Source organism: Suricata suricatta, chromosome 14 (genome assembly GCF_006229205.1).
Source record: "Suricata suricatta isolate VVHF042 chromosome 14, meerkat_22Aug2017_6uvM2_HiC, whole genome shotgun sequence".
Classification (NCBI taxonomy): domain Eukaryota; kingdom Metazoa; phylum Chordata; class Mammalia; order Carnivora; family Herpestidae; genus Suricata; species Suricata suricatta.
In genome coordinates this window covers 71,858,136-71,884,345 of record NC_043713.1, presented here as the reverse complement: position 1 = coordinate 71,884,345, position 26,210 = coordinate 71,858,136, and the positions used below count along the sequence as shown (strand labels likewise).

Sequence of the window (26,210 nt, the reverse complement as noted above, 5' to 3'; positions counted from 1 at the left end):
GTCAGGTACCAGCCCTCTCTTCCCCACACCCTCCAGGCACTGGCCCTGTTCCTTGTGAAGGCCCAGAGACACCCCCCCCCCCCCCCCCCCGCCGCCGCCCCCCACAGCCAGTATCCTGCTGCTGGTTCTTTGATTCCTCTTCTGAGTTCCTTCCAGCAATTGCTCCCATTGTCGGATGTGGGTGAAACTGCCGAGATCGCATTTTGAGGAAAAGGTTAGAGAACTGTGTCATTGCTTCAGTGTGGGGTGGGCTGAGAGCAGAGGGAAGTATGTGTGTGTGCTGGGGGTGGGGGTCATTATGAAAAGCCAGGCCCTAGGCTCTCTGCAGCCAGCATTTTCTCTCCTCCTACCCAGCTCTCCAGCTAGATTAACAGGTCAATAAATATCAGTGGAGCTGCTTTTGGGGGCTTGGCAGGGAGATGATATTTCCAGCTGAAATGGTGTCGTTAAACACACAGGCTTCCAAGGACAGAGCAACAGCAGATGGGGGGAGAAGCGGGAGAGGTGGGCAGAAGGGCTGTTTGCACTGCCTCTCGAAGCTTCCCAGTTTAGAAACAAACCCGGAGTGCGCGCCAGAGCTCCACAAACACAGGCAGTTGGAGGTCCTCCGTGGAGTATTTACACTTCCACAGCCAAAGCGGAGGGAAAGGCTGTCAGAATTGGGCAATTCCTTCTGTTCCCTTCCCTGGGCTTGGCAATAGCACCAGGCGACGAGCAGGAGGGAGTGCCAGCTTACCCAGCGTCTCCCTGTGTGCCAGGCATTGTATAGGATCGCAGTTAGTGCTTGGAGTGGCTCTGGTGCTGTGGCCCATTTTACAGACGAGGAAACAGGCTCTGGTGCTCAGCCAGGCAGCTGCAGAGGGTTGGTTCCGATGTGCCTTGGCTCCGGAGTCCGAAGGTCTTACCACACCCTTCCACGGGTGGCGGGGAGGCCCCACGCCACTTGTTGGACAGGGTCCCTGCAAAAGTTGGGGGCTCTTGGCTGTGGAGGGAGTCTGGCCTCATCGGGGTTCCTTTCTGCACTGAAACCTGGGTGTGAATCCTGCCTCCCCATTAACCTACAGGATAGGGTTGAGCAGAGTAGCAACTGGTGCCGGGGCTTGTGGACAGCCTGCGCCCCTCATCCCTGGCACCCTTTTTCTCCAGCACTGGGGGAAGGAAGGTGCGACATGGAGCCTGCCTGGCAGGAAGGGTTCAGAGAGCTGGCCCTAGGCTCCTTGTCATCTGCCCCTTGGGGCTCCCCTCAGGGAGGGGGTGAGGCTTCATCCAGTTACTGCAGGGACCCTCTTGGTAGGCACTCAGCTGGTAGGGCAGTAGAGGATGTAGATGGGGCAGTGGCAACTCTGGTAGATGTGGCTTCTGACCCAGCCTAGAGGTTGACAAGGGCCCTCTAGGAGGGGTACAAGGTGACTCGGGTCAAATAGGGATCTGCCCTGCAGAGGAGTGCAGAGTGTTCTGGTCATTGGGTGTGGCCTGTGAGTGCTGGGGTGTGCTGAATGAGGGGAGGTGGCCTGGGGTGGGTGTGTCCCGGAGGCTTAAGTAGATAGGCGAGGTTTAAGCCGGGAGAGGATCCGGCTGGGCTCCCTTAACAGGGATGGTAACCCTGGGCAGTCTCCACTCTCAAGGTTAGCTCCTTGCCCCCACCTCCCAGTAATCCTTATCACTTGTCTAATACCATGTAAGCTCATCCATCCCAGATCCCTTCTGAGCGTTACAGTTGCTCTGGCGGGGAGGGGGTGGGGCTGGGCTGCATTGCTTAACCCCCAGCGGTGGGCAGTGGCTCACGGTTAAGAAGAGCCAAGCTATGGAATGGGTCCACCCTTATTGGCTGTGTGACCTTGGGTGAGTAGCTTTGCCTCTCTGGGCCTCATCGGCAGAACAGGGCTTTGAATGCCTCTTCCTGCCCCTCCTGGAGCCAAAGATCAAAGACTGCAGGGTAGGCAGGGAACCTTCCAGCTGCCTCAGCTGGGTCTCCCATCCACCTACCCAGGGCACCCCACGTGGTGAGCACACGTGGCTCCCACCTGAGCTGCGCCGGGGGGCCGGGGCCTGGTCAGGGCCCCCTCCCCAACCTCCCCTGGCCCCCTCCACCTTCCTGCCCCTCACAAACCGGAGGAAGCGAGTGGAGCAGCTCGCATTCATGAACCGTAATTCAATCAGGCGGCGATTCCTCTGGGCTCGGGGCGGGGGTGAGAACGAGGAGGCGCGCACAAAAGGGCCGCTTTATTACCTCCCGCGGGCCGTGGATTGCTGCTCTCCCCCAGCAGCGGCCGGAGCCGCCTTTATTGTGTTAACCCATTTGCGTGTCAAGAGCTATTGTGCGCTTTCTCCGCCCGGCACTGGCCGGGCGGACTGCGGGCGGGAGGGCTGCACGCCGCCGGTCACCTCCGCGGGCGCCGCCCACCGCCCTGATTGGTTGCTAAGTGATTTGCATCCAAGGTAATCACTTTTATCTCAAGGATGTCGACTATAATTATAAGCTACTGACATCTTTTGAAATCTGCCTAATGACTATTTTAGTCTGCACTGGGCTGGGGGTGGGGAAGGGGATTCTGGAGGCTGGGGTGGGCGGGGAGGAGGCTGGAAGCGGGATGGATTCCTTACACCTGGACCATTGCTTCGTTAGTTGAGAAATATCCGGGTGCCTACTGCCTGCCTTGAACAAAAGAGGGGTTCCACGAGGGATCCTGGTTGCATTTGTGTGGGCGGAGTTAGTACCATATCAGAGATGGGGAAATAGAGGCCCTCGGAATATGAGCCACCTGTCCAGACTCACATACCGGGTAAGTGGTTGGAACCTGAGTCTCTCGGACCCCCAAATTCATGTGCTGGCCACCGGCTAGGGGTGCTGACAGAAATAATGGTGGCGAGCATTCCTGGGGAGAGGTCACCTCTCTGGTACCTCCCGGGGTGGATGTCGTAGCCCTAAGAGATGCAGGTGCTGCTCCCACCCCCACTTTACTGGGTGGGGCGTGGGGGGACCCGGGCACAGGGAGGTTACGTCACTACCCAAGGTCACAAAGCCAGGAAGTAGCGCACGTTTAAAGCCTGTTGTCCAGAAGTGGAGGTGCAGGACACAGCACGGCCAGCTAGAAGAGGATGAAGGAGCAAGCCTGGGCTCCAGCCACCCCCTCCTCCACCCCCTGGGTCCACTCGGGTGCTGGGCTTTGGGGTGGGCAACAGCCACGGTGCAAGTGGCAAAGCTCTAAGGAATCAGATGGCCCACAGCCTCCACGGGGAGGAAGAGGAGTCTGCTCTAACTCGAATTCTGGTCAGAGCCCAAGCAGGGCTGGAGGAGAGACATGGAGGAGGGAAACACCAGGCCAGTCATGGAGGGCTTCCTGACAGAGGAGGCTTTTGGTTTCTGGCCCGAGGACTGGGTGGATCTTGCCAGCATGGAGTAGAGATGATGTTGCTGGCAGAGGGACTTTGAGATTCAGTGGCATGACCAGAAAGGGCATGGGAGCTTATAAGAGGGCAGGGGTAAAGGGAGAAAGACTAGGAGGGTAAGCAGGGCTTTGAGTGCTGAACTAAGTACTTGACATGTCCAGAGACAGAACAACCTGAGGCCAGTGAAGGCATCTGGGGTGGGGTGGGTGGTGGAGGGGTGGGTTATGATCTGGGTGCTGAAGAGGGCAATCTGGCAACCCATGTCGGGAGTTGCAGATTAGGATAGCACCCCGGGCTCTTGCACTCTCACTGGCTGTGTGTCCTCAGACAAGTCGCTTTACCTCTCGGGGCCTCACTCTTCTCATCTGTTCAAGGAAGTAATAGCAGTTTTCTCCCAGGCTTGCAGGTGGGATGAGCTTGAGTGTGCAGCGTACTCGAGTGAGTCTGAGCCCTTCAGAAGTGGGTGGGCTCAGGCACAGACCCCAGCCGGTCACCCTGGCCCCAGAGCAAACCAGCATCCCAGCCACAGCAGCTGTTTGGGGCCCTGGGAGCCCTTGCCATTGTGCAGGGGGCACAGAGGACAAAGACCTGGGAGGTCAGGGGGGAAGGCCGAGGCTGGCTGCGAACAGGCTCCTAGGGACAGGGACTTAATGATGCAGAACTTAATGACCCAGAGTCTGTGGGGAGGGGGGCCTCCCTCGGAGGAGGAGGTCGGTCCAGCCGCCAGCTGTCTGCTCTGGGATGCGCTGCCAAGGCAGGGACAGCTGCCCCGTGGGGTCCAGGCCCGAGCTTGGCACTGCGAGGCACGGAAATAGCAGGGCCTTCCAGCCTGCAGTTCCCAGGCCTGAATTGGGGGCTTGGCCCTGGCCCTCAGCATCCGTGGGACCTCAGTCTCCTCATCTGTCGGATGGGCCTGGGATCCGCCTGGCAGGGCAGCTGCAAGGCTTGGCAGTAACCCACAGCAAGTGAGCAGTAAACAGGAACTGCTATTTTTACTCTTTATTCATCCGTTCATTCAGAGAGATCACAGCTCCGTGCCAGGCTCCCTGCCAGGTGCTGGGGACGCAGAGATGAACAAGTCCATTTGCCTTAAAAGGTGGTGAGGCCTCTGACACACCATCACAGTGCAGTGGGCTCATCTCCACAGTACGAGAATTCACAGTGTGCAGGTGTTGTGCCCGGAGCCGGGGGAGTGGGAGGGCAGCACAGGGAACAAGCCAGATACGGCCCCTGTCCTCCAGGGTCCCAGTCTCTCAAAGCATAGTGGGAAATCAGAAGTAGAAACTATTACAACTGGCTGTGATCGCCAGGGAGGGCTCCGTGGAGGAGGTATTTTTGACTGCTGACTTTGGAGACTTCTGTCTAAATACTTCAGACTAAGCTTCCTGCGTGGGCGTTTTGGCCTGTCATGTAATCCCTATATGATTGTGGGTAGGGCGTTTTTATCCTGGTTGTATGCACGAAGACACTGAGGCCCAGCAAGGTCCAGTGACAGCCCAGGGCCTCACAGCATGTCGATAGAACCCCCTTCGCTATCAGTGCAAGCTTCTGTCTGTCTTCCCCCTGTGACAGTACCAGGCTGGCTGGGGCTGTCCCAAGACCCTTGGGCACGGACTGAGGGGATCTAGTTCTGGGCCAGCTGTGTTCTTTATGCACGACCTTGAGCAAGTTACCTCCCACCCCAGCCCGGCCTCAGCTGCGTCCTCTGTAAAATGTCAAGGATGGCAAATCTGTGGCAGGCCTGGCTTGCCTTCCATCGCTGTGCCCTTGGCAGACATCGCCAATCAATTGCTGCCCTCTTCCCCTGCTGAGTTCTTCTCCTGACCTTGGGTTCTTTCCAGGGCTCCGGGCAGGCAGCTCCAATCCATCAGTGGGGCCTGGGAGCTGAAGCCTGCCTGCCCGCCTGGCCTTGACGAGCTCAGAGGCCACTCCAGCCCATCTCCAAATGCTACCAGAATCGGGGCCCCTGGGGGACCTTCCCTGAGGATATAGGTTGTTCAACAGTCACAGGAGCTGTTCGTTGACATGTAAGAGTCTTTTCCCTTCCTCCAGCGCCCTAACAAACCTGTGTCTGTGCGGTCCAGTGCCTGCTCATTTCGAGTGTTCCAGGCGATTCCAGATGCTTTCAGTCTGCATAATAATAACCGCGCTGAGCGAGCTCCTCCTGAGAGCTTGGTCCTTGGATATCCCATCATTCATCATCCCACAGAGCACCTGCGACATGACCCTCGGCACCTCTAGCAAGAAATCTAACCCATTTTAGAGATAAGAAAAGTGAGGCTCAGAGCCAGTAGAGGGTAATGCCCTCGCTGAGTAGCTGAGCTGAATGGCACACTCAGGTCTCGAGGTCCACAGCTTGAAGCAGGGTTGAGAGTGTCAGGCAGACAGGGCAGGCTTCCTGGAGAAGGTGTCATTGAAGGCCTTAAAGCCCAGTGGGCTTCTCACAGGTAGGGCTGGGTCTTCTAAGAAAGGGACGGGGCCCCTCTAGAGGAAAGGAACAGTATGAGAAGCAGCTCAGAGGCAGGCAGGCAGGCATGACTAGTGTGGGTTGAGGGACCGGCATGTGGCTGGACTATGGAGACATGGGGGGTGGGGGGCGGATGCTGTGGAAGGAGCCAGGGCTGGTCTTCTTGGCATTTGGATGCCCTGGTAGGGACCTCTTGTACCTCTCTGAGCAGAAGAAAGATCCCGTTCCATCTCGGGGTATTTCTTCAGCATCTCCTTGAGCCCAGGCTGAGGTTAGCCAGTGCTTGGGGCTGCCCCCGCACTCTACCTGCAGCCTTACCTAGAGCAGGTTGAAGGAATAAATGACCGAATGTTCAGTGGCCTGGCTGTCCTCCTGACTCCCCAGGGGTCCCAGCTGCAGGGAGGAGAGAGGCCAGAGGCCTGGGGTGGTGGCCAGGGGAGGGAGCCAGTCAGTCCCCAGGGGCCAAGGCTTCCCCCCACCCCACCCCCCACCCCTGCACGCCTCACCTTGCTGTCCATCCCCGAAGCCCCTCCTAGACCTTCCTGCAGTGCTGTCCACGTCTGGCGGGCAGCCTGGACCCGGTGCTTGGGGGGATAAAAGATGAAGGTTCGTGACCATTTTTTAACTCAATAAAGGGAGAGACAAGCTGCAGGCTGCAGGCCGGAGATATAATTAGTTCGCAGCAGTGGCGCTTTCTTGATTTAGCTTCTGAGAGAACAAGACAAGGATGTTATACCCAATTAGCAGTAACATCCAGTCGGAGCCTCAATAGGTGAGATAACAAGCTATTTTTATGACTTTTCTTTCCCAGCTTGGAAGGGGCGGGGGGAAGGGGGTATCGGGGCCTTATTTCTTTTCATCAGGGAACAATTATTAGCGATCTCAGGATTTCCCAAAGCCAAATGATGCATTTGTTAACCCAAACAAGTGAGCACCCCAGGGCGGCAGCTGGGGCGGCAGGCTGGCATTTTTAGGCCAAGAGGAGTAGAAAGGGTGCAGGCCCCTTGCCCCTATTCTAGAAGCCCTCTGAAAAGGCTCCCAAGTGCAGAGAGCCTGTTGGTTCAGCAGCAGAAGCCCAGGCCCCTGAGAAATTCTCAGTACCTGCCTTGATTTCCCTGCCTGCTGCACAGAGGCATAAGGGGCCGAGCCAGCTCCCTTGGGGACAGGGAAGGAGCCAGTTCTGGCTCTTGGTGGTCCTTCCTGGCACTGCCTGGCTCCTCAGCCTTGAACCTGCCAGTGCACTCCGCTTGCTGGACCCCCATCATGGCTCACACTGCTCGCCCACCCTCCTGCCTGTGCTCATCCCAGACCCAGGCTCTGGCAGGGCCGAGCGGTGATTAGCTCCTCTCTCTCCCCCCTCATTACCCCCACAGCCGGGGCACCAAGCCCTGGCCAAGTCTCTGCCGGGCTGGAAAACCCTGCCAAGCCCCACCCCAGCTGCCTGGCCACACTCCGACTCCTGGCGAAGGCTGGGGGATGCCCAGAGAGGGAGCTGGCGTGGCTGTCCTGCCACCCCATCGGCTTGGGCCCCAAGCCCAGAGCAGGTTCCTGGGCCTCCACCCGTCCTGCAGAATCCGGCCCCGCCCTGCCCTCACCCCCAGCTCCCCGTCAGTGTGGAACCCCACACTCGAGGTTCAAACAACTGACAGACCCAGCCATGCAAAGTGGGAGTTTAATTGCAAACAGTTTTTATGGATCATGGGCCCATCTGTGCCACCATATGCAAAAGGGAAAAAAAATCCCCATTAAAAAAAAAACTTCTCCCTGCCCCACACCCCACACTGACTCCAAAAGAAACATTTGCCAAGGTTTTTCTGGCTGGAGCCATGCAGAGCAGGGACCCATCGAGGGGACTTCCTGCAGAGAGGGCCTGGCCAAGCCAGGGGGCTGGATGGGACTGGGGTGGCTGCTGAAGAAAGGGTATGGCATCCTCAAACTGCCGGCATTTTGAAACACGCCCCCCCCCCCCCAAGTTCTTGCACAGCTCCGGGCCTTTGCACGTGCTGTGTAGTTGTCCAGGAACCCGCTGTTCTTCTGCAGCCACCTCGCCGATCCTGTTTGCATGTCTTCTACAGCAAGACTTGTCCCGCAGTGGGCCCTGCCCAGCATTGATGGAAATGTGGGAAAGAGTGGTGTCCTGCGGCCCACAGAGGAGGGCTGTCCGGGGCCTCACAGATTCCCTTCTTCCTGGTGGCCCGGGCCTCCTGCCCCAGTGCCCAGATGAGACCCGCTCGAGGGGTCAGCCCTCCACAGGCCCTTAGAGAGGACTTCACCTGTGACCCGAGTGGGCTGGTCGTCAGGTGGGTCTGAGAGGACTCCCCTCTGAGGCAGCCTGCTGGGGTTCGATTGCCCGGGTGACTTCATTCTCCCTCTCTGTGCCTCAGTTGTTCCCTCCGTGAGATGGGGATAAGTCAATGGGATAGCGCATCCGAAGTACATTTATATCTCTCGTGTCTCTTCCCCAAAGGGAGGGTCTTCGCCTTGTTCATTGATGTCCTCCCAGTGTTCCTCATGAGGACACTCCGTGTGTGTGAGCCGGTGAAGTGTTTGGAAGACCATCCTGGAGGACGTGGGCCCCGGGCTCGTGGCTGGCCACAAATCCAGGGTTTTTACACCCTTCCTGTGGGAGCCTAGGAACCAGTCTGCAGCCTGAGGGGATTCTGAACCCCTAGTTCTGGAGATGAAGAAAACAGAGGCTGAGAGAGATCAAGGGCCTCCTCGAGGTCATGCAGCTGGCACTGGAATGCTGACCTGAGTGCTTCCGGCTGACCAAGTCCCTGCTGCGCACATTATGGGGGAAGAAGGGCGGCCTCTGAGCAGAGGGGATTTGGCCTAGGTCGTGTGGCAAAGAAAGAGCTGCTGACATTTGTGGGGTCCTTCCTACCCCACGTCGTAAAATGAGGGTACTGAGGCCCTCCAGCCTCCGAGCCACGCCTCCTCCCTCCACCCCAGATCTTTACCCAGGATCACTGCCTGTGGGTTTGCCCAGCAATTTATAAGCCAGCAGATTGGCATGTGCCGGCAGCCAGGCCCCAAGTGGGGGTCCTGATGCCCATGGCCCAGGACCTGGTGCAGCTCTCCCATAGGTCCCCTGGGCCCCAAGCGGGCACAGACTGGTCAGACCCCTGGCAGGAGCCCAGGCCAGGCCCCAAGGCAGCCCGTCCCCCTCCCAACAGCGATCACCAGCTCCCGTTGTAATCATTAAAACTATTAGAAGGAAATGTTCGCTTGAAGCAAATGTCAGGCGCCGAGTTGTGCTTTGTAAACGCTCACAATTAATGCCAATCAGGCCCGGAAAAAAGCCGGCCCGGAATCCTGTCTGTTTCGTCTCATTTGTCAGCTGGTGCCGCTCCATGTTGCACATTTTCATACAATTGCTATAAACATAAAAGGGAAACTCCACAGTGTTCCTGGGCGCCCGGATGGTGTGCGCCGGCTTAATTACTTGGTATTCCGCTGCTCACTTGGCCGCCCCGAGCGGGTGGGAGAGAGAAGAGGAGGACTTTGTGCAGCAGGGTGAGGGCTCCTGGAGGTCAGCCAGGGGGCTGGGTCGGGCTCCAGGCTCGGGTCTCCTGTCCTACCCTCCGCAGACCGCATGGCCCACGGAGCCGAGGCCAGCTGCGAAACTAGCAAAAACCTGCCAAAATACGTTTGCAGAACCCTTGAGCGGAAAAGGGAGAGTCAGAGTCCACCGGATCCGGTGGGCTTTGAACCGCAAGCCCCTCTCCTGGAGTGATCCAGTGGGTTCCTGGCCCTCCTCCTGCACACCAAGCACAGCGTGGCTTGCCAGCTGGGCCTCAGTTTCCCCATCTGTGAGCTGGGAGTGACAGCTTGGTGGTCAGGACTTCCGGCCGTACCCCAGGCTGAGAGCAGCAGGCAGCTTGTTCTCACCAGGCCGTTGTGACAGACTGTTCGAGAGCGGGCTGCCCTTCTGACCGCCGGGGAGCGTGGGGAGTCTCAGGGATGGAAGAGGTGCTGGGATTCCGACTTGGCTCACTGGACTGCGGAGCCTGTCACCACTTTGTCACCCCACCACACACTCTCGGGGTGGCAGCGGGGTCATGAGGAGCCGATACATCTGGCGGTCCTAGTGCACAGTCGGTGTTTCGTGAATGGTAGCTGCCACCATCCCGTGGGCTACAGATGGGCTGAGGCAGGAGGGGGCTCACCCTGGCCTCAAGGGTCAGCCCAGGAGGACCTTGCTGGATGGAGAGTGGGGGTGGAGAGTGGGGGGCAGAGTGGTCCACCAGGGGCACTGCGCCCCCTCCCTCCGCAGGGGCCTGCAGGCCCCCGGGGCAGGGCTCCCCCAGTTACCTCTGATCTGGCTCTGAAGTGCTGACCGTGTGCCAGGCCCTACGCCGCCTCTCTGAGCCCCCAGGAGCCCTGAAAGTTGGGCATCGTCTCCGTTGTACAGATGAGAAATCTGAGATCTAAACTGACGGAAGACTACATGTGCAGCCAGGGGCTACCGGAGCCACACCTTCAAGTTCATTGGCTAAAAACTCTTTTTCACGCCTTCCTAGCCGCCTCCCCACGCGGCCTGGACATGAGGCCTTGCCACACAGCATGAACCTGCCCCAGGCCCCTTTGGAGCTCTCTCGCTCCCTGTGGACAGGGTCTTCTAAGGCCAGGCTGGCTTGGCAGGGACACACCGGCCTTTGTATGGGCTCGGGTAGGCTCGGGCCAGGCAGGGCCGCCAGCAGAGCAGGGAGAGGGCGGCGTGGCCCAGCCGGCCAGGGATAAATGCTCAGAGCAGGGAATAGAGGCCCCTTTGTGTGGTGCTCAGGGGGAGGAGGGGGTGCTGCCAGCTGCCACCCTGTGTGACCGGGGAGGCCTGAGCCCTCCACAGAGGTCTGCCCCCAGCCCCAGGGGACTAGCCAGGGAGCCTGTCATCTTCTCCTCCCGCTGCCACCTTCCACCATTATTTGCCTGCTTTTGTTTTCTGGGACCTTTGGCTGCTCGAGAAGCCAAGGGCAGTCATGAACCTGGTTGGCAGTAGTCCTACTGTGTGCCAGCACCAGGCCAGATGCTCCACTAGCCCTGCAGGTAAAGGGGTCAAAGGGAGACGATAAACCTAAGAGTCCTCGTGCACAACCAGTGTTTTCGGGAATGGGAGCTGCCATCATCCCGCAGCCTACAGCAGGCTAGGGCCGGAGGGGGCTCGCCCTGGCCCAAGTGTCCGCACCAGCCGAGGCAGGTCAAGGGCAGTAGTCCTGTTACCGGTGAAGACAGGCTTAGGACAGCAGACTGGCCATTACAGCGCTCACAGGGCCAGCATTTGGCCAGCTTCAAAGCCTTTCCAGGGAGTTGCCTTTAATGCCCTGCTGGTCTCGAGTCCCAGGACCCAGGGCTGCAGCCCGAAGTGCCCGTCTCCGCTGCCCAGGTATCTTTAGGAAGGCTGTTGGCTGCCTTTGTTCCCTGGGCACGCACCAGGGATCCCTCTGACCTGGCCAGGCTCTGTGCTGGCCACTGTAGCTTTAGTGACGATTGAGGACAGGACCTTGTTGAGGGCCACCCTACCGACTAAGCTTCCTCTGAGTCTCAATCTCCAGTGGGGATGGAATAGAATCCCTGCATTGGAGATGTGCCGGGACATGGGTAAGATGCTGAGCTTAGAGCCTGCACATGCTCAGGCTTCATGAACATGGCCTGGGCTCTCTGCCACCCCTGGGAGAGGTAAGAGGACAGGTGAGGCAGCGTGCAGGTGGCAGGGGTGTGGGGTAAGCCTTGGGAACATAAACATGTGGCAGGGATTGTCTCATGGGGTTCCTGCTGCAGCCCCATTTTACAGAGAGGCAGACTGAGGTTCAGATAGCTGCAGTGACTTGTCAGTGGTCCTAGGATCACAGGGAAGGTGGTTTCCTGGAAGGCCCAGCCCTTAGTCCCTTCCTGACTTCCACCCAACCCACTGGGCAGCTGTCCACTATAGACACCAACCAAGTCCCTCTGGGCTGTAAGGGCCCAGGACACCCACTGGCAGCCTCAAAGGCCATTTGGCTTTCCATGGCATGCTGTAGCAACCTGACACCCCAGCTAGCACCCTCCAGGCCATTCCCTCCTCTGTGCCTTTGTCAGACTGGGGCTTCCACTGCGGCTGCCTTCATTGTTCACCTTCCCAGCACACTCACATGTGCGCTCACACACACTCCATGCATATCCGCACCTTCTCTGCAGAGCAAGTCCACCTCGCCTCTTCCCTGGTTGTTCTCCATCCCGGTGGGGTTGGGAGCCCCCCTCCAGCTCCCATACCCTGCCTTCCATCGCCAGAACCCCAAGCTTTTCGCCTCTCCCAGCTCTTCTCTTCACCACAATGTGGCACACCATAGGCTGTCTGTGAAGTCCAAGGCGCAGCCCTGGCCTCAGGGACCTGGTCCCTGCCCAGCGAGGGAAACGGGTACAAGCAGATCAGAAACAAGGCTGCCTGTCCCGGGATGGCGTCACGTGCGGGGCACCTGGGGAGCAGGAAGCCCTCACCCCACCCGACGCCCTGCTCAAGAAGGGAGCCAACCCTTCCAAGCCCCCACTCTGCTCCTGAAAATTTAGCCATCTTAATTTTAATCCTCCCAAGTTTCACAAATGGGAAAAAGAGCCTCGGGAAGGCGACACTGGCTGAGGCCACACAGCTTTTGAGGGCAGAGCCTCGGGCTGAGCCTTAGACCCCGTGACCCCAGAGCCCGTGTTCCTGCGCGCGCGCTTCTCCAGGGCGGAAAACTCAGGTGCCCATCGGGGCCACGCAGGTGCCTCGCTGAGCCTCGTGGGGGTGTGGGCTCAGTGGTTCCAGAGCTGGCAGTTTTCATTTGTTTATTTTCAAGACAAACCAGACAAGGAGAATTTGGGGGGGAAATTTTAGTTTTTCTTCTTTTTTTAATATTGACAACCATGTCACTCCCCCCCCCCCCCCCGCAGCAAACAGGGCGTAGAAAAGATGTTTGTGGGCAGGATTTGCACCCTTCAGGAGTCTGGTGTGTCTGGGCAGCGAGCACGACGTGGCTCCCAAAGTGTCTCGCGTTCTCCATCCCCAGCCAGCGCGAGCCCCCCGAACCCAGCAGCGGCTCCCAGCACCCCTGGAGACACCCCCAGATGCCGCCTTCACCGCCAGAGGCAGGAGGCAGGGCCCAAAGCCCCGCAAGGGCACCACCCAAATAGCTATAATCAGCAGCCTCGCCAAGACTTCAAACTCACCCAATTATCCTGCGAGGGAAAAAAAACACAAAATGAAAACAAATTAACATGTTTGCATAGAAGCTGCTGCAGCAACACACACAGCCTCGCGCGCACATGCCGGCGCGTGTCCCAGCCAGGCCCCGAGACGCCGCCGCCGCCGCCCCCTCCCCAAGCCCAGCACCCACGGGCAGGGCTGGGCTGTGCCAGTGTCTGCCCACTCCCCGGGCCAAATGTGCCCTATGCCCGGCGATTAGATGGTCACCAAACCCAAGTAGGCAATGTCTAAGTCCTCCAGATTTCAGGTTTTCTTTTCTTCACTCCCCCCAATTTAATAAACACCTGAAATCCTTTGTGTGCCCAAATCCAACTAATTGACAGGGAAATAAGCACAGAGAGGTTAGTTGACCTGCCCCAGGCTGCACAGCTGGTGAGTGGAAGAGGGTTTAAATCCGGAGACCTCACTGTAACCACCAAGCCTTCTCTGTGGCTCTCTCTTGTCTGTGGATGAGGTACCAAGACCTGAGCCTGGCCTTCAAGACCCCCACCCCAGCCCCTGCAGCCTGTGTCCATTCTTGCGTGCCCTGCCCAAACTGCCTACGTCTTCTTTTCTTATGCTGAGGGCCTTGGGCATGGTGGTCATGATTGAGGAGCCACATGGATATGGGTTCAAATCCCTGACCCACCAGTCCTTTTCTGAATGGCTTTAGGCAAGTGGCTTCCTCTCGCTGTGCCTCAGTTTACTCTCCTGGAAGGTTGGAATAATAATGGTCTCTACTTAGGTTAAGAGGATTCCGCCAGTGGATGACTGCAAAGTACTACCTCTGGCATCGTGCGTGGGGTGGAGTTCTGCTACCAGAATATATCCCCACCCTCTCCCTACCAGTCAGTTGAGCCCTGCAGGGCTGGTTCATCGGACCACTAAGCCCCTGTCAGTGTGCCTTGTGCTCCGTGCAGTCCCAGAGCGCACGGTCAGGGCGCTGAGGTGCTCCCTCCCCCTCCTGGGAACTACCCTTCCCTGGGCTCCCTCGAAGCTCCATCTGCCCGCCCCGGGCTGGGATTGCTGAGTGTGTGCCTCATCATCCCTGCCCTGGTGGCCGGGTCCCCACAGCCCAGCCCTGCAGGCACTCAGGCGAGGTCTGGCGAACGGAGCCATCATGCCCACTCTCACCTGGGCGAGTGTGGGGCTCGTCCCTGCGAGGTGAAGGATGAATCGTGCTGGAAGGAGCTGGGGCTTAGGCTTGGAGTTCAGGGGTCCCCAGGCCAGGGCCGCACGTACTTCCTCAGTTCTCTCATGCTGCTCTGCTTGGGTCATGGACAAATCCCTCCACCTGTGGAAGCCCCTGTCCTTTCTGGCCCACGATGATGAAAACTGAGGGTGGACACTGCCGGCGCGGTGGGCACCTGGTGGGTGAGGGATTTCCAGGAGCTTAGAAGGCGCCGCTGAGCAAGTGACTGCACTGCGCGTGCTCCTCCTCCTGCTCAGTCTTTCCCACGGCCAGCTGACAGCGGTGCTATTTCTAGCCCCAGTTTTCAGATGGAGAAACTGAGGTCCCCAGGGACCTGGTGACCTACTCAAGAGAACTCTGCTGGAGGTGGTTGGTGCTTCAGCCTCCGTGCATACTGCAGGGGCCAGAGAGGGATTGCTTGCAGGTGTGGAGCCCGAGGCCCAGCAGGATGTCATCCTGGTGGTGGTGGGAGGGTGACTTCACTGGGCCCAGGACGGCCTCTCTGGAGTCAGTCCCTTCCTTGGCCTGCAGTCCTGCCAACTACTCAGAGTCAGGGCGGTGCCAAGCGGAGGTGGCCCAGTGCCCACCCCAGGAGCAGCCAGTGGGACACCAGGTTCCCACTTGGAATCCCAGCCTTCCCTTGGTCTGGCTCTGCTGCGGGCTTCAGAGTGCCGCAGACCGGGCTTCGTGTCCAGACCCCACCAGGTGGCCTTGGACAGACTCTGGGGCTCCCTGAGCCTCTGCTCGCCCCTGGAGAATGGGAACCATGGATAAGCCTGTCCTTCTCATGATGGGCTCAAGGCTGGGTGGAGCAACCCCCTGCCCGGACCGCTTGAGGAAGGGACCCTCCCCACTCTTCCAGAATCTTCCGAGGTCCTGAGCCTCCACGACACTGCTTGGAGTGGGGTTCGCATTGCCGCCCGGCCCACACCCCACTCACCCATGTGCGTTGTGAGTACCCACCTGGTTCTCTGGGGCCTGTATGCTCCAGATGTGTGGAGGGGCTTGTTGGCCTGAGGTGGTGGGTACACGGTGCAGTGAAATGAGGGAGAGACCCCGGGGGCCGGGGCACGTGACCAGAGGAGAGCTGTGAGCCCTGGGCCACACGAGGAGTGGTTGGGAAGAAAAAGCCCAGTGCATCCCTGTTTGTTAGTTGGGGATTTACTGAGCATCTGCTGTGTGCCTGGCCTCGGCCGCCTTCCTGCTGAGCCCTCCTGGGCCACGTCACAGTCTCTCTGGACCCAGCCTTCTCACACAGGGTTATGGAGACGGTCATGTTCAGGACTGAGTAAGTATTGAGAGCCTGGGAGTCGAGCAAGGAGGTCCATCCCCTGCCCCGCCCCTTGGGGATCTGGTAAGAGCTGGTTCCAGGGGCTGTCATGGAGCTATGTATGACAGGGACACCAGCTCACCCTTCTGAGGCAGAAGCTGCGAGCCCAGGGGAGGGGAGGGTGTAAGAAGTAGGGAGAATGTTCTTTTTCGTCCCTCATTACAAAAGTAAAATTCATCTTTTAGTGTTTGGAAACAATAAGACTGATGAAAATTCAGCCATCATCCAGCTGCCCAGAGCTCAGCCCTTGGTCTCCTGCTGGGGACATGCCCCCCAGGTGTTGGGCATTCGGGGAGTATCCGGTTTCACCTTGCATAAACAACCACCCTGGTCAAGTGGGGCTTGTGTGAGTTAGCCCAGGCCTGGCCCAGAGGAGGGTCCCTCGCCGATCGCACATTCCGGCCGGGCTTCTGGGAGCCACCTGCCCGCCCGCCCAGCAGCCCATTGTCTGGCATGTGGGGGCTCCGAGCAGCCGTTGTTCTGCACACATCTGATCCTGTCTTTTCCACATCAGATCATTTGTAACCGTCACCAGGCAGTCAGGCCCGTCGCTGATTCAATCTCGGCTTTGTGCTGTCACAGCTGTTTTTCCGCGCCGGGCTGATTTTGAAAGGAGGCCCATCTTCTGGGCCCGATCTGCAGAAGCAGGGGGAGAGGGTGAGGGTCTTTATGTGTGTGAGTCTGTGTGTGTGCGTGTGCTCATCGTCCCCCCATGCTCTCCCCCCCCAAACACATACACACGCCTCTGTCTCTCCTCATTGGAGAAGAATTTGGAGTGAGATGCACAGATAAGGGCCCTGGGCCGCCACTCCCATCCCCTACCACCCGCCCGCCCCGGGCACCTATGTGCCCCAGTGTGCAGACACAGTGGAGTCTGTGCTCCAGTGGAAGAGACAGATGTGGTAATGATAAGGAAGGGTATACAGCTGTGATGGAGTCGTGGCTGGAGCAGTCAAGGAGGGCCTCTTAGAGGAGGTGATGTTTGTGCTCAGGTGTGAATGAGGAGTTAAGAGCTGGCTCAAGAGTGTCCCCCCTTTGGAACTGAGATGGCCTTTAAGTGTAAAATCCACCCCAACTGTCAAAGGCTTCGCATGGGAGGAAAAAACATAAAATATCTCATTAGTAATTTTTAAAAATTGATTACATGTTGAAGTGACCCTATTTTGGACATATTAAATTAAATGAAATGTTATTAAACAGAATTTCCCTTGTGGATACTAGAAAATTTGTAATTACATTATATTTCTACTGGAGAGCACTGGTGTATTTAGGGAGAGACAAAACAGTAAGTGCAAAGGTCCTGGGGTGATACCAAGGTTGACCTGTAACCTGTTAGAAGACCAGGGTAGCAAGGGGAGAGGGATAGTCTAGATAAGGAGTGGGGAAGCGGCTCACACAGAGCCTTAGAAGATATTGATGGAAATGCCATGGACGCCAGCGGGGGAGTTTAGAGTAGAAATGAAGTGAGTTCCACATAGAAACTCAGCCTGGCCCCTGCGGGGTGCAGAGCAGCATAAAGGGGCCCTGTGGGGGTTGGGACGTGATGGGGCACAGGTTCAGAGTGTGGGTCTGTTGTGGAAGAGTTGCAGGAAGGACCTGCTGGAGGGTGTCTGGACCAGCTGTGCTTCCCTTCACTCCGGGATTTCAAAGCCTCTGGGCCCTCTCTTGCTCCTGCCTCTCTCTCTCTCCCCCCACCCATCCCCACATTTCCTGGCCACTGCCTGATCCCTGAGCAGCTGCTCTCTGTCACGTCCAACAGTTTACAACTTATAATACATCCAGCTCCTCGCCTCCAGGTGGTCAGTGGTTGAAATCCCTTTTCAAAAAGTTACTTAAGGGGCACCTGGGTGGCTCAGTCTGTGGAGCGCCCCGCTCTTAATCTCAGGGTCTTGAGTTCAAGCTCTGCATGGGGTGTGGAGCCTACTTAAAACCCAGAAGTGATGCACAGTCACTGTAGAAAAATTAGAAATAGGAGCACAAAGAAGAATCAAACTCCCTAGAGATCAATACAGTCACCCAGCCAGGCTGTGGCAGAGCTGGGGTTTGAACCCAGCATCCCAGTGCTGAGATCACAGCGCCCTGTGGCCAGATGACACTGAGGGAGCCCCTCTCCCAGAAAAGGGGTTAGAGATGCTGCGCCCCCAGCCCAGCTCACAGCAAAGGACCGAAGCTGGACACCTGGTGCCCACACACAGTGGGGCTTGGTTCTGGGGGTTAACATGTACACAAATATATTGAAGGTGGCTTGTCTTGTTTCCCTGCTCCCTGTCCCTTGAAGGCTCTACTCGTTTGTGTTCTAGCTTGATCCTTTGACGCATCTGTTGACCCTTGGCTCCTGGCTCAAAGTTGAGAACAGCCCTCAACCGGACATTTTTATCCACCACCACCTTCTTTAGTCCACCCCGCACCAGGGCTTCTGTCTCCTAGCCTCCTAAGCACCCCTGGCCTTCCCACTCCTACCCCCCCTCCCCTCAGGAGGGTAAGTCCGGCCCAGCCCTGACCTGCTCTCTCCACCAACTAATCGCCTGCCCTGTGGCCCTGGACAGCACCACCCCCCAACTCCGTCCTGGCCTCTGTTTACCCATGGGTACACAGACCATAGTAATCTCTCACTCTCCAGGTTGGGAGGTTGGTTAAATGAGGTGATGTCTGTAAAGTGCTGAGCCCATGGGAACACTAAAAATAAAACCCAGCTCCTATTATTGCTCTGATTATTAGATTTTTCTCCTTCCGTGTCGCTGGGTTAACCCTGAACTGTGGGGTGCAGGGACCTGGGGGCAGGCAGGGGGATGGGTGAGAAGATGCGTGGGAGCACCGAGCCCCTCCCAGCTCCACGGTGGGTCTTATATTTGCCCTTTGCACAGTGTTCCCTCTTCCGGACTCATTATCCCCAGAGTTGTCTCTCTGTAACACCCGGTGTCATTTTAGTTTCCACCTGTATGTTTGCTCCTCCACAAAGGTTCCATGACCTCCAACAAAAATAACTGGGTTGGAGCCTTTCCGCTGATGACATTGAGCGTATTGATGCCGGGCTTCACCCCCACCCGCTATCCCTTGGCTGGAAGGTAACAGTGGAGACCTTGCTGTCACTTACGCCCAGGCCAGAAGTAGGGGAGGAGTGGATGACCTGCGCAATCGTGCCATCCCCACCCCCACCCCACCACTTCCCTTCCTGGGATCTGGCTCTCAGAGAGCGGAAGCTGGATAGGGGGTCTAAGATTTGGTAGCTCTGCTTCCCTGCCTAGGGCTTCCCGAAGGCTCATTTTTGTGAGAACAAGCCCCACCCCCATTCACTCCCCTGGGTGCTCCTGGGCCATCTTTGGTTCTGAGAGAAGACCAACCAGGTGTGATGCCAGTGCCAACAACTGCCCCCTCACCCCTTCACTAGAGGGAGAGGGAAAGCCTTCATATGAGCCCACCCAGCCACCCAGCACCTTCTCTTAGCCTCTCCCTGCCCTGAACCAGCACTTGGTTCTCACCACCTTGTGACTGAGGTCCCTGCCCTATTCATTCCCCTTGCCCTGGTGACCCTGCCTGGCTTAACACAGATGGGGTGCCCTTAGTTACTCATCAAGAGGGTTCCTTCTCCCTCCTGGGGCTGCTGCAAACTCTCCACATACCCCCCTTTTTTTCCCCATGTCTTCGTATGCTTCCCTGCGCATTTCTCAGCTTGGGACCCTTTCTCCTCCCCTCTTCACTTATTTACTACCTTTCTGTTGATAATAATCATAAATGATACTAATAATAGCTCCACTTGGGCAGTTACTAGTATGACCCTGGCACCTTATTTTTATGATCTCCATTAAGAAATTAACCCCTTTTTCAGAGGAGGAAACTGACTCTCAGAGGGATTTACCCTAGGCATCAGAGTTAAGGGATAAAGCTCAGACATCTGGCTTCAAAGTCTGCAACAGTATTGTCACCCTTCTTATGAGGCAGTGGGGCTGTCTTTTCATTGTGACACCCCTAGGCTAGGTAGGGTGACCCCATCATGGCTACCACTTGTCTGCCTTGTAATTGCCCTTCTGATGCCTCCTCCCCTCTGTCAGGGTCTGTCACTGCCTCAGCATCTCACACAGGAACCCATACACAGTAGGTGCTTAATTTGTCTTATCTGCAGAAGTTGGAGTGCCACCTCAGGCTGATAACATCAAGATTAGTTCCATGGTGACTGACGTCACTAAGATCCCAGGCTCCGACCTGCCCCTTTCTGCTGGGCGCGTGCACTGGGAGCTGGCCGAGGTGCTGAAGGGCTGGGAGAGCCACCCAGCCTGAACCACCCCCTCTCTGTCCTAGTTGGTCACTTTTTGAGCCCCGCCTTCTGCCTCGCCTCAACACCCTGAGCCAGCTTCTGGCCTATCCTTCCTTCAGGAGACGGGTTCCTAGGGGCCACTGTGCACCACCACTGGTCATAGTATCGTGTACCCATGGAGGAGGGATCAGAGCCACACGAGGAACTCCCATTAGTTTGATTATTGATCAGACATTTATCAAGCACCTTGTACGTCTCTGAGAAGCCCTTGAGGAACCCAGGCTTTGGCTGAAAGTCAAGTAGAATTTCAAGGGGGCAGGTAGAGACTCAGGAAGGGCTTGGAAGCAGAGAAGGGATTCCATGGGCAAAGGGGCCTGCAAGCGTGGTGATGAGAAGCTTGTGCTCACCACAGGGCTCAGCTGCGGCTGCTTGCCCTCTCAATTCGTGGTTGTCAGTCCACTTTTCAGTCTCTCCTGGCAGCACAGAACTGCCCGCCTCTCTGGCTCCAGGGCTGGACCCGGACTGAATGGAGTTGTCTCCCAGGCCAACTCCCAGGTTGGCATCTCTGTCCCAGGAACAGAGAGAGCCAGGTATGCCTTGTGGCCAGACTCGCATTGTGGAGAGACTGTTGGCCCTGTGGGGGTGTGGGGCTGGATGCAGCAGTAATCCTGGCAGCAGTAGATGAGGCCTCCTGTTGAAGGGGGCAGTGCCCTCCACCCCAACCTTTAAAAAAAGAGTGAAAATCCTCTTCTGGTGCTGCGACCCAAATGGCAGTGGGGAAATAATCACTTTTCACAGACCCCTTATCCACAGCCAAGCCCTGCGCCAGTTTAATCAGCAGTGGCGGTGTGACTTGAAGATTCCCGGGCTTGAGAGATCAGGAGAGGGGTTAAAGAAAATTACCCTCGCCTCCTCCATGCTAATGTAATCTCTAACCAGATCTGCCTAGCCGCAGCTCAAATTGCTTTTTAGATTAACATTTAATTATTAACAGGGTCCCCTGGAAGGCCTCGGGCTCAGAACATGGATGGGGGAGGGAGCTGCAGGAGGGGGGATGGGGTGGGCTTCTATTCTGGCTGCCTTGCATAGAGATAGAGTGGGATGAAAGGGGAGGGAGAGAGAGGGAAGGAATAGGGGAGAATGGGGTCAGGGAGAGAACAAGAAAGAGGGACAGCAGGAAGGAAGGAGAAGAGAGACACCAGGACAGGAAGGCAGATGAAGTAAGGGACTGGGTGAGAGACCAGGAAGAGAAAGAAAGAGACAGACAGTGAATCCTCCTGTTGTGGGGGAGGGGCTGCGCACCTTGATTCCCTACGGCACTTCTGGGCAAGGATCCCTCCACCCCTCTGTCCTGGCCAGAGGCAGGTGATTTCCTGCCCCTCACTGTTTATGGAGGACTGAGCTTTGGCTGCATGCTGGCCTGGCTTGTGGTTCTGGGGACTGTCACAGATAAAGTGACTCAGGGCCACACAATCAGGATCTGACTCCAGCTCTCCCAAGCTCCCAATCCAGTGCTCATTCCCTTCCCCAAGCCCTGGGCCTCCCACCTCCACTACACATTCTTCCCTGCATGTGGGGTCAGGCTCTGTGGCCAGGAAGGGTGAGGGAGAACAAGGCTTCCTGTACAGCAGGAGGATGGTGGGGAAATCAAGTAAGAACTGTGGGCAGCTCCTGCCCCCTCCCCCATAGAGGTCTGTGGGGCCCCCAAGGAATAGCGGGCAACTCCTTCAACTCCTGTTAGGAAAGGCAGAGTCTTAACGGTCCACCGAGTGCTTCATGTGAACTGCTGGATTTCTCCAGCTCCCTGTCTCATCCCAGGCATCAAGATTCTGAATCCCTCAAGCCCAGAATGCATCTAGAACCCCCTCTGTATGCCAACAGAGGGCCTAGCCCTGCTGCCTTGCACACAGTTAGTGCACTGGATTGTCTGAAAACCAAATCATAACATCCCCACAGGTCCAAGCTGGAAGTGCCTCCTGGGAGATCTGATGGGCTCCTCCCCCTCAAGGTTCAGTGAAGGAAACAGAGTCTGGGAGGGACTGTGACTTCCTCCAGGATACTCAGCCAGCCAGAGCCCTGGTGTGGGCAGGTGCCACTCCCCAGCTTTCCTTTGCGAGCTCCTGTTCCCATTGCACACTGAGAGGGGCCTGGCATGACCTTCCCCTCCAAGCCACAGCTAGTCTTTGGCCTTCAGTAGAGCCAGCGAGGCCAGAGGAGGCAGCTCCAGGAGCGGGGGAAGGACACGGAGCTGGAAGTAGACAGCCGTGGCCTTCATGAGGTCACAGCCTCTCTAGGCATGTCCTCATATTCTGCCCTGCTCTAGGGCCAGCCCCTCCCTGGCAGGGGACGCTGTGCTGACCTGCAGGGTACATGAGGGAAAGCTCTGCCCAACTGCCACCTTAGAGAAATAGCAGCAGCTGGAGGGAGAAGCCAGGAAAGTTCACTTTCAGTGGGCTGGAATCCGGAGTGGGAAGTCTGTTCTTATTGGATGTTCTCTTCTCACAGGACATTCTTAACTGATTTTTGTACAGCCCACGTGGCATGCGGGGCTGGCCCTCAAAGATGCTCGGGGAGTGCTTGCTGCCTGAATGAATGACAAATGAACGAATGCGGGAGGGAGGGAGGGAATGGGTGGGTAAATGACAGGCACCTCAAGACGTTCTCACAGAGGCAGGGTCTGCAATATATTCAGCTCAGTATTGTTCTGCCCAACGCAGGCCTCACACGCTGTCCTCTGTGAATGTTTATGGGATGAGTAAGTGGCCTCCTGGGAGCCCCTCCTCCTCCTTCCCCTCCTCACCTCTCTCCCTGTGATCCCAGCCCTTCCTGGAGGAAAATCAAAGTAGATTTGAGCACTGGGGAGAAGCAGGCCTTTGCCTCTGCTCCTTCCTGCCCAGCTGCCTAAAAGCTGGGGGCTGAGGGAACCCCCTCTCTGCTCCAGGATGGAGCCAGGAGAGGGGGCCACACGATGGGGGTTTGAGGGTGCAGTCTCTGGTTGGGAGTGACACCTAAAAGCTGCATGACCTTATGCAGATTACTTCTCTGTGACCATTTCCTAATCTGTGAAATGGGGCTAAAACTCACCCACCCCAGAGGCTGCTAGAAAGCTGCCTTGAGGTAGAAAGGACAGGATGCACAGAGTTGGGGGGAGGTGGGGGACTCAGCACAGAAGGAACCTTCGATAAATGGGAAGCGCTATTATTAGTACTAATGTGCCTGTAGTTATTTGTGAGCTCCCCCTCCCACTGGTGGGGGGCGGGGGGGGGGTGCTTCCCAAGGCCCCCTGCAGCAAGACAGGCAGGAGAGATGACAGAAACCAGGCAGGGCCAAAGGCCCCAATTCCCTGTTCTTTTAATAAAAATAAAGACCCTTTAGACATCCTTCTCCTGTGCATTGTTCTGCTGAGGCAAGCCACACAGACTCAATGCCTCCTTGGACTTGGAAAGTTCCTTCCTTTCTTTCCCCTCCCCTGTCACATTTCCTTTATCTAAATCCTCAGCCATGAAAGGGCATATCGACAGCTGGGGGCGTTATCTGGTGGAGGGGACCTTTTCCTAGGGGTGCCTCTGAGATAAGACGTCTTATCAGCCCCCACGTCAGGAATGATGCCAAGGCATTCTAATCACTGAGGCTTGCGACATTTTCTCCCTCCCTCCCCCCACCCCCTTTTTATTAAAGTCACAAAAGACCTTGGGCTTATAAACAGGCTGATTTGCAGATAGGGTTTCAAAATGAGCAGCGTTCCCAGGACGGTCCCTGGCTTGGGGAGTCATGAGTCCGTGTGGGGCCTCCAGGCTGCTGGCTTTCTGCAGATGGGGTGATGCCAAGCAGAGAGGGAGCAGGGTGAGGTCAAGGCAAAGAACCTGAGTGTTTTAGGTGTCTGCCCCATTACTGTCCCCAGCTTGCTGTGTGACCTTGTGCGGGACGCTTGGCTTCTCTGGGCCTCGGTCACTTTGTCTGACAATAACGGATTCATTGATTCAGCCATTCATTCAGCACCTATTCATTAAACGATTGCTCTTCACCAGGCACCAGGAGAAAGAGACAAATAAGGCATGGTCCTTGCCCCCGAGAAACCTGCAGTCCAGTGGAGAGGGACAGACGTGAAAACTGGCAGTTACAACCTGGCTTAGGACTGCGAGGGGGGGGACGCCCAGAGGAGGGGACAGCTAGCCAGAGTCTGGGGTAACATGGATTGGGGTGACGGTGCTGTAGGCAGAGGAGCCCATACAGGCAGAGGTTTGGGCGTGTGGGGCAGCCAGCGAGAGGGAGGGCTGGGAGAGCTGGGGTGGGGGACGGGAAAGGAGGTTGGGCTCTATCTGGGGCCAGAGGGACATTGAAGGGCGAGGAGAGGGTCTGACTTTGTCCTGTTGTAGATGGTGGGGATGATGTGGGAATTGGTGGTGACCCACTCATCATGGAGCTCGGCTGGCTCCCCCCCTGCTCCCCCCCACGTGCCCCAGCAGCAGGGCACAGGCCTCCTGGGGGGATCAGCAGTGAGCTGGGATTAGAGACGCTGAGAGAAAAACTCCTTCCCTTTAAAAAAAATTTTTTTTAATGTTTTTTATTTTTGAGAGACAGAGAAGACAGTGTGAGCAGGGGAGGGTCAGAGAGAGAGGGAGACACAGAATCTGAAGCAGGCTCCAGGCTCTGAGCTAGCTGTCAGCACAGAGCCCGATGCGGGGCTCAAACCCACGAACTGTGAAATCATGACCTGAGCTGAAGTCGGATGCTCAACAGACTGAGCCACCCAGGCGCCCCAAAACCGCTCCTCTTCAAGTGAAGGTGGTATCTCAGCCAGCAGGGCGCTGCCGGTCCTCCAGAAGCAAGGCATGAAATGATCCAGGCAGCTGCCCTCGGCTGAGGCCTTAACATGGATCCTGTTTCCTCGGGGGTGGGGATCCTTGCCCCCTGAGCTGGGACCAGTGACCTCTCAGCTCCCAGAACCATCCACCATCAGAGCACTCTGAAATGGGCAGCTGAGGGGGTCCAGAGAGGCCCCAGATGAGGCAGTCTGCCCCTCACCCCCAACAACTGCAGCCGCCAGCCGGCCCTTAGAGCCACAAAGCATGCTGTAACGTGTGGCCTGTGGGGAGGTGTGCGTGGCCTGGACAGGGGCTGGGCTTCTTGGGCCCCTGGCACCCAGTGAAAGGCAAGAGGTAGGGAGCACCCACGGGGCGGGGGGGTACTTGTGCTGGGCACTGCCTGGACCCTGGTGGATAATGACCTGGGAGGGATCACCGAGCCTCTTTTACAAGAGAGGGGCAGTAGCTCTCCTGGGTCACACAGTGGGCACTGGGGCAGGGGTATGTAGGTTCCAGTTTCCAGCCCAGCCCTGGCCTGTGGGCGACCCGCTGGAGGCGGGGGCAGGTCCACGCGGCCACTGCCTGCTGGGTGGTCCTGTGCAGGGTGCGGCCTCTCTCTCTGGTTCGGGTTCCCCGAGAGGACTTCCGCCTACAGCTGGCGGACCTTCTCCGGCTCTCCCCTCTGTCCCCCAACCCTGTGTCAGAGCAGTGAGAGGGGGCACTGTGCTGGGCTGGCGTGGCGGGTAGGGGAGAGGCTGGGCGGCTGATCGCTTACCTTCCAGGTGCACACACAGTTGTGCGTGACCGTGGACGGCCTATGTGTGCATGAGGGGGCGCCAGGGGGCGTGGAGGGGCGTGGCACCACGGGTAAGGGTGGCCGGCACTGTGCCCATCTTGGGAGAGGTCCCTGGTGAGCACGTAACAGTGTCATGCCCGCGTGCCCCCAGGTGTCCAAGCCAGGCAGAATGTGTGCGTGATTATATCCTAAAGGGCCCAAGTCCCCAGTCCCCAAGGCTCAGCGCCTGCTTCCTGCTGTCAAGGGCTTTCATCCCTGCAATAAGCCCCACTTCATTCCCTTTTTAAACTGTATAATTTCCGCCTGATTGTAATGGCATATTTTAAAATTACCAGAAATCAAAGCCGGGAAGTGGATAGTGCAGCTCTGACTGTGTGCGTCGTCGCTGCATTAAGGCTGGCGATTGGGGTGGGGGTGGGGGGAGGGTGAGAACCACCTACCCTTCCCCACTCACCCCTACTTTTTTTTTCTTTCCTTTTTTTTTTTTTTTTTTGAGACAGTAATAGGAGAAAATTGGTTTTGAAACTGAATAAAAGTCCCTTTCAGAGTAAATCATTTCTTTCAGGGTACCTTTGCTGAAAGTAAAATAGAGCATAATGAAAGGTGGTTACGTGATTGTCTTTCATTTACCGAGAGGCCAGGACAGACAGGAGGCTGCAACCGTCTCGGGGAAATTCAAGATTGGAATAATTGCGCCGTAACAAGGAGCTTGTTGTGAAATTAGTATCTTAAGAAAGTAGTGAAAAAAGGCTTTTCCTCATGAATACTTCATTATTAGAA

At 57.1% G+C, this 26,210-nt stretch overlaps 1 protein-coding gene and 1 long non-coding RNA gene across 8 annotated transcripts in view; one reads left to right on the top strand and one right to left on the bottom strand.

Moving 5' to 3' along the window:
* Positions 1-26,210, top strand: part of FAM222A (family with sequence similarity 222 member A) — a 55,540-nt gene that overhangs the window by 1,815 nt on the left and 27,515 nt on the right. Inside the window, exons 1-6 of one of the 7 annotated variants that reach the window (XR_003902609.1) lie at positions 2,347-2,439; positions 2,627-2,783; positions 5,232-5,417; positions 6,493-6,629; positions 7,842-8,157; positions 8,325-9,170. The exons of 2 other annotated variants lie outside the window; for them this stretch is intronic. The gene's annotated coding sequence lies outside the window, so the exon portion shown is untranslated. Of the gene's footprint in view, positions 1-2,346; positions 2,440-2,626; positions 2,784-5,231; positions 5,418-6,492; positions 6,630-7,830; positions 8,158-8,324; positions 9,171-26,210 lie in introns of those variants that run through there. 4 more of the 7 variants (XR_003902608.1, XR_003902607.1, XR_003902610.1 and 1 more) reach the window with 4 other exon arrangements.
* Positions 597-2,229, bottom strand: LOC115277966. Its single transcript, XR_003902611.1, has 2 exons — positions 2,111-2,229; positions 597-959 (listed from the first exon to the last, which is right to left on the bottom strand). It is a non-coding gene; the product is annotated as an uncharacterized LOC115277966 (long non-coding RNA).